Here is a 13,853-nt window from a genome sequence, read left to right on the forward strand (position 1 = left end):
AAAGGACTCAACGAGATATGGTGAAACTATCATGTTATTCCTAACAACTGAGCTCTGTGCTTTTATGAATAGACTCTTTAGATGTTGCCATCTAATCAGATTGGTTCCTCAACTCCTATAACCAAAAGATTTCATCCACTTAGATTAGTTAATGCGATCCTTAATATGCATAAATTTCTAGGCTCTGGAGTTTATTAATGCAACTAAAAAGTTTCTCCCATACCCCCAAACTTAAATCTAACATTGTCCTCAATGTTCTAAAGATGAAATTAAAAGCATAAATAAGGAGAAACTGTTACCATTGAAGCAAAAGAGTTAAGGAAAGATATTACCGTGTTGCATGAGATTGGGTTACCTACCAAGAAGTGCTAAGTTTAAAGTCTTCATCCAGACATCAAGTTTCATAAAATGGCTAGTTACCTTTCAAATCATATATCAGTAGTCGAAATAACTGTGGGTTATCAAAACCAAATAAAATTGTCACTAATATGAAACAACTGCACAGTTGCAGAAAATATAACATAAGGAGCACAACCTCATTGAAAGTTTCTTGCAAGACAACTGTATTTATTTGGGGCACCCAATTGGGCTTCATATGAGTGTCTTGAAAAACAGATTCATTCGAACAATGGGACTTTAATATCTGGATTTCCTCCTGAACAGTATCAGGAGGATCAGGTTGTGGAGTCTGAATAGACTCAAGTGATACCTCATAAGCACTAGGATCGAGTCCCAAGTTAGGGACTTCTACTGGGGATAATTGACGATCACTACCCCCAAACTTAGAATTTTGGGTGTCTCTAGATAGACTAGTCACAATATTCCTAATTTCTAGACCATCAGGTTTCCGAAAAAGGTCAATTGCTTTCACTGAGTTATAATCAGGTGGTTCATCCTCTAAATTATTTTGAGGTATACTAGCTGTAGGACTTATATGTTTCATATCCTTTATGGTCAACCCTAGAGTTTCCTTATTGTCTTGAAGCACGATTTCTGGCCTGCTGTCCTGATCGGATGCTATAATCACAGGCAAAGTCTTATATGGCCCTAAGAATGCAGATTTAGGGTCCAACTTATGAGGCTCTTCCAAACAAGGGATTAAGGTAGACTCAAAAGCTAGTAATGGTTCGAACCTAGCTTTCTATTTATCAGTATCTAACATAGGAATAGAATCCAACATAGCATTCACTTGTTCAATGGTGCTATCTTCGTCGAAATCCATGCTAAAGTGGGCTAGACAACTCTCTAATGGATCTTCCGATATGAGATTTGGTAATGACTCCTGAATTAAGGTTCCTATCATGTTCACCTCTTCAATGCACGTGTCATCTAGCTCAGAATGTAGCTTATTGACATTAAAATATTCAACTCAATAGTCATATTACCAAAAGATAGATTCATAATACCATTTCGACAATTTATGATCGCATTAGACGTAGCTAAAAATGGGCGACCTAAAATCACAGGTATCTGGTTCTCTGGGTCAGGGACAGGTTGGGTATCTAAGACCACGAAATCCACAGGATAAATAAACTTGTCGACCTCAATAAGAACATCTTCTATCACACCACGAGGAATCTTGACATACCTATCAGCTAACTGCAATGTTATCTTGGTAGGTTTCAATTCACCGAGCCCTAGCTTTAAGTACACATGGTATGGGAGTAAGTTCACACTGGCTCCTAAGTCAAGTAAAGCTTTGTGTACCCTATGTTTTCCTATCGTACAAGCAATGGTAGGTGCACCTGGGTCTTTATATTTAGGAGTTGTGGGGTTCTGAATGATCGAACTTACATGACTAGCTAAGCTTTCGCTTTCGCGTACACATATCCTTAAGAAACTTGGCATAAGCTGAAAGTTTCCTAATTGCTTCTAGTAACGGAAGGTTTATGGTAACTTTCCTAAAAACCTCCATTATGTCATTAAAGTTGGATTCACTCTTTGTTGGTACTAATAGCTGTGGAAATGGGGCTCTAGGCATAAAATAGGGCCTCTCAGGAACCGAATTGACATCGTCAGAAACTTTATCCGTCTCCTCAGGTATGGTTGGTCCTGAGGGGTGAACTACAGTATGCTCACTATCGGGCATGGTTACCTGATTGTCTACTACTCTACCACTCCTAAGGGTTCTAACAGCATTCAACTGATGTGATGATTTTGTACCTACTTCATGAACTCCTCTAGGATTTGGATTAGTCTGACTAGGGAACCTTCCGTTATCTCTCTCACTTAAGGTCTTAGCTATTTGACCGACTTGAAGTTCTAACTTAGCAAGAGTTTGAGCATTAGTTTGAAAGTTCTGTTTGGTTTCCTGTTGAAAACTAACTTGGCTCTTTACTAACATGTCCTGGCTTTGTGCTAACATATCCTGGCTCTTTCTTAATATACTAAGAGATTCCTCTAAGCTCGTCATTCTATTCTCTAAAGAGTTCTGAAACTGACCTGAAGAGTTCTTATCTGAACCAAAACCTGGGGGAGCATTAGAATTACTAAACTAACCTTGACTCTGGCCTTTAGACCACGAAAGGTTCAGATGGTTTCTCCAACCAGGATTATAGGTTTCTGAATATGGGTCAAACTTGTGACGGTTATCGAATCTAGTGTTATTATAGATAGCATTGGCTTGCTCTTAATTATTCGGGCCTTCCCAAAAAGGCTCTAATCTACCACTAGTGTGACCCACTTCTAAAGCTTCTAACCTTTTCGCTATAGCAGCAATTTTGGCATTTGATTCAAAGTTTCCTTCTACCCTATTAATGTTTCCTCTGCCTAGAAGAATTGTTTTCTTGGGTCCCCTATTACTTTCCCATTGTTGGGTCTTTTCGGCGATTTCATGCAAATATGTCATTGCATCATCAACTGTTTGGTTTTCAAACCCGCCTGTACATATAGATTCTACTGTGGTTGTAGTGGGATAATCTAAACCCTCATAAAGGATCTGAACTAACCTAACCTTTTCTAAACCATGATAAGGACATTGGGCTAATAGATCATTGAACCTTTCCAAATGCCTATACAAGGATTCTCCCTCCTGTTGAGAAAATGTGCAGATTTGCGTCTTAATAGACGATGTTTTGTGCCTAGGGAAAAACTTGTTCAAAAAGGCAGATGTAAGTTGTTCAAATGTTTCAATTGATCCGGAAGCCAAACTATATAGCCACGATTTGGCTTTATCTTTCAAGGAAAAGGGGAATAACCTGAGTTTCAAAGCATCATCATCAAGGTTTCTAATTTTTAGGGTACTACAAATTTCTTCAAAGTCCCTAACATGGAAATAGGGGTTTTCATTTTCTTTCCCTAAATATATCGGGAGCAACTGTAAGGTTCCAGGCTTAAGTTCATAATTTGCTTCAGTTTCAGATAACCTGATACACGAGGGACGAGTAGTCCTAGTAGGGTTCAACAAAGCTTTCAAAGTTTCATTTCTGGCACTATTGGAATATCAGGGATTTTCTCCTCAAACGGACGTTCAAAAACGGAATCTTCAAGAATCGGGCTTTCTAAATTGAGGTAATCGAGACACTTAGAACTATTAGGTTTCTCTTTAACAAATCTACCTAGGGCGTCTCTTTTACGTTCAGGCATGCAAAATAATAAGGTGGGGAATTTTATGCAATCACAAAACAAGGCTGACTCAACCAAATCAAACCTATTGATTTCTAGCAAACAAAAAGCATGATGGCTCCACTTAGATTGTTTCTAGACCAGCTTCTATTCTTTCGAAAAGGAACTCGTTACAATCTGAGCAAACCCCTCTGGAACCAATCCGAGTCAAAGTAAGTTGAATAGAGGCGAGGGAAGCTCGATGGAGCTTTGATACCCAAGGCCTCACCGGTATTACAAGGCGGCGCAGTCACGCATTCAACTCACAGAAACCATCATGAACTTCGAAGTATGTTCAAAAGAGTAACCAATATTTTTCGAACGACTTTCCTATTAAGCTCGTTACCCTATAGGTCTCGTTAAAATTTTAGGCTTAGGTTCGCGTTTGGTTTCGTTTTCCTAAGGCGGGCAAGAAGAGAACGGTGATGAAATCCGAACCCTTATATTGTATGGCCAGTCCTTGCCCTTTACTAGGAAATTAAAGCAGCCGTTTTAAAGTCCTCAACATATATGCAACCGAAGGAATACAGTAAACCCGCTGACAGGAGATTCGCGGGTGTTTAGTATCTTACCTCCCGTTCCAGACGGGCGAAGAACCGCTGAAGTCGACTCGGGCCACAACTCCTATGTCATGTACGAACCCGAGGGGCCGAGGCGATATCGTAATCGTCGTCCTTCTCTGCACACAGTTTATATTTAAACTACCCTTCCGTAGGGTTTAAAATAATGTCCCAAAGTTTAAAGTCCAAAGTGTCCAAAAAGAAAAGAAAAATTACAAAAATTAAAAATAAACCCTAATACAGTTTTTTCTAAAAAAGGAAGAAATAAACAAAATCCTAAAAATTAAACAAAAATAGAATTGACTTCTTTTCAGTTCTTTTCGCTTTGTCTCTTGTTTCAATCCCCAAGGTCTTTAGTCTCCAATTTCTTTTTGATTCAAAACCTGCAATAAATAGAAAAATACCCAAAAACGTAAAATAGAACAAGAAGAATAAAACTAAAAACAAAAACAAAACCTAAAATAAATCTAAAACCCTAACCTAAACCCAAATCCCCGTCGGCGGCGCCAAAAATTGATGTGGTTTTTATGTTGTCGTAGAAAGTGGTAGTAAAGTATCGTTCACTCAGACTTGTGAAGATTCGATTTTAGATTCAAACTCAATAGAAAACTTAAGAAGTTGTTGTTATCAAGATTATAAAAAGCACCAAGACTCAGGATTCCACCATTGACCAATTAAGTGATTTAATCTAATCAATATTCATGTAATTCTTTGTGTTTAAAGTAATTCTAATTTATTGCCTCTAGTAGATTTTTGAAGTAACAATTGTATACATCAAGCATGAAACATCAAAAGTCTTAAACTAAGCATGCTCCATCAAAACGGATCACAATCATTCAATAAAAATCAATTTTCCAATATTAGTTCCATGCAAATAATCATAAAAAGAAATTGCAAGAATTAATTAAAATTTAAATATACCACTTTTCATGGAACAATGGCTTCCTCCGTCGCCTCGGCTAAGGGGTTTAGCTCCTCATATTATTCAGGTGCTCAAAATACATGTTTGTTGCTCAAAAGTTGATTAAATAGAAGAGAAGGTATGAAGCAGCGTGTTTGTAACAGTTGTAATTGTTACAAAACGCACTGTCACAGAAAGCACTGTTACAGAGAAAAATACTAACAGTAATAATTATTGCAGACTGTTACAGGAACGATAGAAGGGAAGTGTTGTAAAACAACGATAGTTTTCTGCGACAGTTTCCGTGGGTTGATGTTCTTCGTATTCTTCCTTCTACACCAGCAGAAACGAATGTATGTAACTCTGATTTTTGTCTCCTGTGGTTCTCTAAACTACCCCAAACTGTTCGACCTCCTTCCTTGAACTCCCAGCAACTTATATATAGCCAACAAAGCGATTTAATCTCCCCAAAACTCCTCGAAATCTCTTCTTTCCTTCCTTGGCAGTTACAGCAATAATCTCTTCCCAAATTGTTTCACGTGTTTCTGAGCTTTCCAACTTATCTCAAACTCTTCCTTAGATAGATATGTATCTTTGGGAAGAGTTTCTTTCCTTTAGTCTTCCTGGAATTCCAAAAATAAGTCCAACAACAAACCGTGTATAACTTGACTTCTATTTCTTTTTCCGGCTATTCTAGCCAATTTGGGTTCAAACAAAAGACTTCACCAGGCCTGTTTAGGCCTAGGGAGTAAACCTGATCAATTTCAGCCATTGAATCGCTCTGGAACTCGATCGAATCATCACCCAAAAATCATGCAGACGTGAACAAAATTTTCCCGCCAATTTTTTTATTTGAATTTGGGAAGAAAGTGACCTCCCCTTATCTGTGACTGGTCTCCCTTTAGCAGATGCATGTAAATGGGTCACCCCTTAGTAATTAGGTTACCCCTTATCCAAAGTGAGAGTCCGTGTAATAATTTTCTCCCACGAGCGCAAAAACCACGTTTTTAGCCAATTTCGCCGCAAAAGCTTATTTCTCCAAAAATGCCTACAGGGACATAAAAAGCCATAATAAATATAAAATCGAGCACTAATAATATATACAATTGAGATTATATAAGACACAAAAATGTGCCTATCAGGGTTTGAGGTCGTCAGAGACTTGGCTGACGGGATGAAGTCTATTCAAGACTTGTCCAACACAATGGAATCTCTCCGAAGTCAGCTGAGTCATGTTTGAGAGAGGAAAAAAAAAAGAGGCTTGCACACCTAATAATGTCTTTGCGAGACTCCAGCTCACTTGTCTCGACCAGCGTATCTTGCAGAGATGTGATAAGAATCAATTTTGTCCGTATCTTTTATGGGACCGACATGACTAGTATATCTCAGAAGGATGTTCTAGGAGTCTGTTGAAAGGGCCCAGAGGCAGAATAACCAGCGTATCTCGCGGGGATGTCATAGAAATTATTTTGAAGCCTCGGTAAGACGAGTCAGAGCCTAGAGTAGACATGACCAGTGTATCTCGCGATGATATACTAGGAATCAGTCCTTGTTCTCAAATATGATGAGTCGTGCTTACAGGAGACATGTATGTCTCCGCTCTGGGTCATAAGTCCGTCGGTGGCGTTTTTACGCATCTACAGAGCCTACATGATCGGCAGTATCTCGTCGAGGATGTATACTAGAAATCATGGCATCACAATCAGTTGCGTCTCGTGAAGACATGCTGGAATTGTGGTTGTTCTGGTTCATAAGTCTACCCGGGACGTTTTACTCTCTACAGATTATACGTGACCAGCAATATCTCGTCGAGGATATATGCTAGGAGTCATGGCATCACGACCAGCAACGTCTCGCGGGGACGTATACTAGAAATCGTGGTTATGGGTGCCTTGAGGACCAAGGGCTTAATCTCTCCCATGAGAGTTGAGTTTTGTGTTATAGTCTTGAAATGACACTTTTGCCCCCTTATCCAAATTTCACCATCTACACCTGATTTTCGGGTGTGACTACCTGGTTGATTCCAAAGATTAATTTCCCAAGTAATCAATCAAGTCGTATCTAATAAACAAGGATGTATGTATCTACTTTGATTGATTAATACAGAACCTGTGATATTTCAATTATAAAGATAAACAATATAATGCGGAAAAGAAATAACACAGACACCAGAAGTTTCGTTAACGAGGAAACCCCAAATGCAGAAAAATCCCGGGACCTAGTCCAGATTGAACACCAAACTGTATTAAGCCGTAACAGACACTAGCCTATGGTGCGCGTCGTTTACGCAACAAATTAATTACTTCTTTCCACACAATTAACTGGTAATATAATGGCAAGGAGTTTGTTCCCACGAAGAGCAGGGAGTTTCTAGTTGTTAAAAGTAACCGAATGGGGGTTTTTAGATTTCAAATCAAAGTAACTAATAAAAGAAAATAATAATACTTTGTTGTAAATAATAATAAAGAAGATGACTAGGGAATCCTTCGCCGTCTTTGAACCGAAGCTTGAATAAATACAAATTTATTTCCTGTTTAACTTATTATGTTACCAACCGTAGAATAGCAATAAGCTCTGCTATCCCCCGAATTCCTACTGTCACTGGATACAGAAGCGCTCGACTACCAGATTCTATCCATCCAACCAACCTACCAAGAATAAGCTCTCAAGGTGTAAATTAGTCGAATGCTTTACACTCTGTGAATCAGGTTGATCCTAGCATCAGACGCATAGGCTCAGCCTACTTACTAGTGTTATCTTTACACACAATTGTTTAACAAAATCCCTCTGTCAGCTCTTGCGATTTACTACTGTGTAAAGAGTTGATGTGACAATTACACGTATCACATAACCCTAAACTAATAGAAGAAATATTGATTGGTTAATTTAATTGATCATTTTAAATGATCCCTCAATATTCTTAGACACTAAAAATAATAAAGACAGTCAACAATAAAATAAAACTTGAAATAAACGTAGTTAAAGAAATTAATGCTTTATTGTTCAGGACTTTGAAATCATCCATAACCAATTAAAAATTTAGTTACTCATAGTTAAATAGTACTTAGCAAATAAATAAACAAGAAAGAGTTAAAATGGAACTACAGATAAAAACTCAGAGTAAAAGCCAGCATCTCTCTGTTTCTCGCTACAAAGTAAATGACTAAAAACAGAAGTGAATCCTTTCCCTAATGTTCGACCTCTATTTATACAAGAGAATCACCGCACAATTCTCGCCAAATCCGGACATGATAAAGGTGTAGTGGGACTGAGAAGAACTTCTGTTTATCTGAATTTAAATAGTGCTGATTTGGTGTAACAGAGCGCGCCCAACAACTGTATACACGACTTCTAAGCCATCCGATCTTCTGTCAACCCATGTGAAGCTTACGTGTGTACTATTTCACCATCAGTTCATCCATCTCTGATATACCATGTCAATTCCCACTTTCCTAAGTAATTAGACATAAATCAGTAAACTTCTCTCATTTGTGGGTCCGGCATGCAGATATCACTTCCGTTATTTACTCGACCCATTTCAAAAATGTTCGGACGAAAAGATCAAAATTTTGTCGGAGAGAGAATAAGTGCTGGTTCTATGGTGTGACCTGAAACAATTTAATTAGATGTAACTGGCTTCTTATTGGATGAAACTGTAACGGGACCTGGTGGAGTGTATGTGTCTTCTTTTCACCCATTGTACACTTTTGATACACCATGCTATACCAGATTCCCACCTTTCCCCAACATGTTCTGCACTTTTCCAGCCGGGCCCACTTCAATTTTCTTTGTTAACAAAAGAAAGATGTAGCTCTCCTCCTTCACATGCATGCGTACATGAATATTAGTGGACCCATATGCAACCAAATGAGCACTCAATTAACTACACCCAATGGTGCCAATAAACCTTGCCCGTAATGATTCTCTGGTTGCACCTTAAGGCCTGCTAGACTGCCAATAGTAATGGGTGCCCCTTAACATTTTCTGATCTGCCAATAGTACACGTAAAATGATCATTTTGTCCTTTTAGCCTTCCAAATTCTTGTTTTGCTCATAACTTCTTCGTACGAACTCAGAATGACTCCGTTCTTTCGTCATTGGCTTCGTCTTCTCGTACTTGAACGAGTTCCACTTTGTCTTTGGCCCTTCTCCACTTGTATCTAGCTTCTTTTATTTCACAATTAAGTACAAATTCACTTCTTTTTGGACGATTCTCCTAATGAAACACAAATAAGAGAAAACAAACGTAATATACAATAATTTGCAAGAATATAAGCAATTAATAGCATGGAATTGACACCAAATATATGTGAAATATGCACTTATCAGCCTACTACCAATTAACTTCGGACTGGAATGTAGTTGAGACCAAATTAAACCCTCCCATCAATTCAATTATAGTCGCGTTCCTTACACCTCTTGAATCCCAGCAGGACTCCGCGTAATTGATTCTCTTAGTTGGCGTCACACCAACTACGAGTTGCTTCAACTTAATTGAAGACCTTAAACCAATCTGCCTCCCACATATAAGCGTATATGTGATTTCCTTTGGGATCAAAAAATTTGATCAAGGTGATGAAAATCGATAACAATAGACAAAGTCTAGCTAACCTTAGAATCCGGACTTATGCAACCCGGAGTGCAGCCTAGATTATTATTCACCTCACAATTATAAAACTTGTGGAATCAACAAAGATTGAGACGAAGAGAACTTTGATGATTTCTATCTATCTTGTTCAAGTGAGCATCTCAACAATCGAACAAGATCAGGATGCTCGAGCTATCAAGATAAACAATAGCTGGACCTGGATTCACGAATCCCATCTCAACAATCGAATGAGAGGACAATTCTAGTAACAACTAGGAAACACCAAGAAAAGTAGTGTCGGGAATCAAAGATCCCAGTTGCTTGAAGTTCCCCTTTTATAGACATTCAAAGTATAGGTTGTTTTATGTTTAAGCTACGATAGCTTTGGAACCAAGCAAACAATATCCATCGTTAGATAAATCTTTGAATATGATTTACATAACAAGATATACACTCAAATGGTTAGGATGAACAGTAACCGAACCGTGTATAAGACCACGCTCATGAATGGTTAGACGAAGCTATCCAACTGAACTATAAAGTTGAGCATTTTCATTTAACACTTTAAGATTTAACTCGAAACACAATCAAATGATCAAATATGTCTATGGTGTTTTTAGATATTATTCAAATGCAAATTATCTCGAAGAAATAATTTAAGTGCATAAGAATTTAATCAACATTGTAAGTAGATGTACAAGGTACAAACACTTTAACCTGTTAGTGAACAGTTATGTCATGGTACGTGTACCGGTATGTAAACCTTAAGACATAACCGAGTTCCGGAGTCCACAAAACTTTTTCGGTATGCATACTAGTATGGATACCATTTAAGCATGGCCGAGTTCCGGAGTCCACATAACTTTTGTGGTACGTGTACTGGTATGGATACCATTTAAACATAGCCACGTTCCGGAGTCCACAAAACTTTTCCGGTACGTGTACCGGTATGGATACAAAACCGGTTCCGTTAATCAAAGTTCTTTTGTAGTACACATACTGGTTTCCGTACCAATCCATATTCACGAGTTTTCAGACTTTTAAAGGTGGGCATACAAATATGCGTACCAAAAATCTGTTTGTCGACATATAACTACTCTGTTTCATGTACTGAGTACATGCATTATGGATTCATACTTATAAAAAATTTCCCAGTTTGTAAGACTGGTATATACACTATCTTGTATCTGAATCTACATTAGTTATGTATTTCTCTAAATCGATTCGAAACATTCCTGAATACCGTCAATGACACATATCACATTTCCAGGCTATTTTCGAATTATAAAACTTGAATCATGATTTTGATTGTGAACAATAAATTGTCCTTAACCGAAATTCATCAAGTATGAAATATGTTCATTAAGCTTATTCATATTTCGAGAACTATTTACAAAATGAATCTTGACTCAAAATTCTTGATATGCTTATGATAGTTTCATTGGTTATGCGACATCATCTCATAGATAGAAAGATGAATATAACTTGAGAAATAGGTGGTTCAGTCTTCACTTACCTTTTGTTAAAGAAGTTCTGCAAAAAGCTTCGGTTGATCTTTGCCTTCAAACGACAAAACACAATGATGACTGTCGCGATGTCCGTTTCTCAACTGCACTTCTATCCTAATCCGAGACTTAACTAATTATAGAATAGAAATCAAGATATAGTTTTGACAACTAAATTTGACAACAAGCTTGAGATAGCAACACTTGTGAATTCGAACGAGCAATGCTCCAACAAAAGTTAGTCAATCAAATCAATAATCGAAAACTAAAATAACAATGCAATTATCTAGTTTCCCACCAACGGTACTCGGTAGAACTTCTTGATCCCACAGAAGTCTTTAAACGAGCGGTCGTAAGAGATTTCAACTAATTAGGGTACTTCCTCTCTGGATAGACGGCTCCACCAGAAACAACACAAGTGAAGTTTATCTGGCACTTAGGATAGTTTTCAAGAAATACAAACTGAACTATTTAGAGCAGTTCCTATGGAATGAAAAAACTTGATAGTTTGTTCATTTTGCTCCCAATATGAACTCAACAAACATGAAAAATGGATGTTCAAACCAACAAATTTGTTGGTTTGTTCATTGAGTTGGAGGATGTAGCGAGCGTTTGATGATAGGCCGGGCGAGTTTGCCTCAAACGCTGGCGCTTTTCATTCCTTCCTGCGATCTTGATTGAAGCGCCAGAGCTTGTCCTTCCAGCGCCGCGTTTTTCATAGAAGCGCCAACGGCTGAATCTGGACGGCTGAAAATTCTTGTGATCTAACGGCTATAATTTTTGAGTTCTATAAGTACTCCTCATTTCAACTTCAAATTCACATTCACACATCTAGTCTTCTTTACTCTTCTCTGAGCTTAAAAAAATTCTTCAACTTCAACAAATTTTTCAACTTCTTGAACATGTCTCGGCCCTTGTTAGTTCGGCGCGCTCCGTATACTAAAGAAGAAAATGAATCTATTTGCAGAAACTAAGTTTTTTTATTTACTCAGCTTGCTTCAGCAAACTATCCATGGGTGAATTTCTGGGCGGTTATTCACGACGGGTTCTGCAGCGACACATGTAATCTGAGTCGTCGTGCTATATGCGACATAGAAAATCGTTTTCGTATAATTAAGAAAGAAGTAAGTGAGTTTGTAGCTTTAACCATACAAGCCAATCGATATATACTGAGAGGTGAAACTGATGCTGAGATGGTAACAAGATCTTTGGCTGAATGGCGAAGATGGAAAAATGTGGCTTTTCCTTTCGAAAAATGTTTCAAAATCCTTAAGGTGTTGAACAGTTTCAACCCCTTATTTCAAGCTAATGTAGTCCGTCGTAATTCAGTGAAGCTAATGTAAAACGCTTAATTTTAAAGCTAATGTAGTCCGTCGTAATTCAGTGAAGCTAATGTAAAATGCTTAATTTTAAACATATGTAATTTTATTTAATTAAGACCGTCGTACTTTTAAAACTAAAATTACATATGTAGCAGAATTAAAAAATTTACAATCTCTATAACATCGCTCATTACTAGCTCCCCCATTGTTATTTTCTGAAGTCCAGAATTCTGCAAAACCTGGGGATAGACCTGGGACATTCCCACTTGCCAACATATTAAATAAATTTCCATATGTTGATAAACCTGGGGATAGACCTGGTTGACCAACATTAGGCGATTGGAAAGCATTAGACGTTTCTTGGAAAGCACTCGGTGCACTCGGTCCTCCAAGCATATAAGATGTTTGTTGTTGTGGTGGTGGTGGTATAACATTTTAGCAGCTATCATTTGGGTTGTAGGACGAGAATGATGATAAAATACGCCTAGGATTTAACCGAAATACTTGAGGCTGAGATACATGCACAGTTTGTGGTGAAGAAGTATTGTGTCGTATGTGTGGTGAAGAAGAACTCTGTCGTACTTGTGTTTTTCCCACCATTGTATCATCACTTTCGTGTCCTGATCTGTTGCTCCTGGTGGAATCGGAAGACTGTGATCTCAATCCAGACCGTTGCCCATCATCATTTTCAGTTGGACTCAATCCAAACATTGTGTTCTCGTGCCATTTCCGACACTCATCTAAGTGTGTAGCCATAATTTGCCGAGTCAGCCAATGCAAATCGTTCAGTTGGCTCCTCAACTCTCCCTCAGTGGCAGTCACATTGTAGTAAGGATAATCACGTTCCATACCTTGGGAAACAATGGGGATCGTGGTTGGCTCACCTTGTGAAATAATACTTGGAATCTCCCAACGGATTTCAGGCAAATTTGACGAAGATGATGAAGAACTTGCACCCGTGGTGGGGTAAGTCATAAAGCATGGCTCTTTTGGAGGTGGCTGGGTAGGAACGACATTTGCATCATGGGACATGTGTGATAACGCTGGGAGATCAAACCCATAGATGTGGGTGTTGTGTGTCCCAATTACAGGATGTGAAATCGATGCGTACCATTTGACATACTCCGCTTCACTAATATTCGTCTGTGCATTTAGTTCATACCTCGCCCAATTGGTTCTTCTCATACGTTCAAAATCTGATCCATAGGTTTGCATCTATTGTGGTGGGTTAATTGAAATTGTATATATACCTTGCATATGGTACTGCAGTCTTTCTCCCAGGTACCAAACCCCTCTATCCAATGGTGGAGTGTAAAATACAACTATACGCAGAGAATAATCAAGAATACTTCGTCCAACATCAGCATCATACTC

At 38.3% G+C, this 13,853-nt stretch overlaps 1 pseudogene; it reads left to right on the forward strand.

The window, feature by feature from the left end:
* The first annotated feature begins 2,960 nt into the window (after positions 1–2,960).
* LOC113336965 lies at positions 2,961–3,060 on the forward strand (annotated as a pseudogene).
* Positions 3,061–13,853: the final 10,793 nt, after the last annotated feature.

The sequence above is a fragment of the Papaver somniferum genome, unplaced genomic scaffold (assembly GCF_003573695.1).
Source record: "Papaver somniferum cultivar HN1 unplaced genomic scaffold, ASM357369v1 unplaced-scaffold_154, whole genome shotgun sequence".
Taxonomy (NCBI): Eukaryota; Viridiplantae; Streptophyta; class Magnoliopsida; order Ranunculales; family Papaveraceae; genus Papaver; species Papaver somniferum.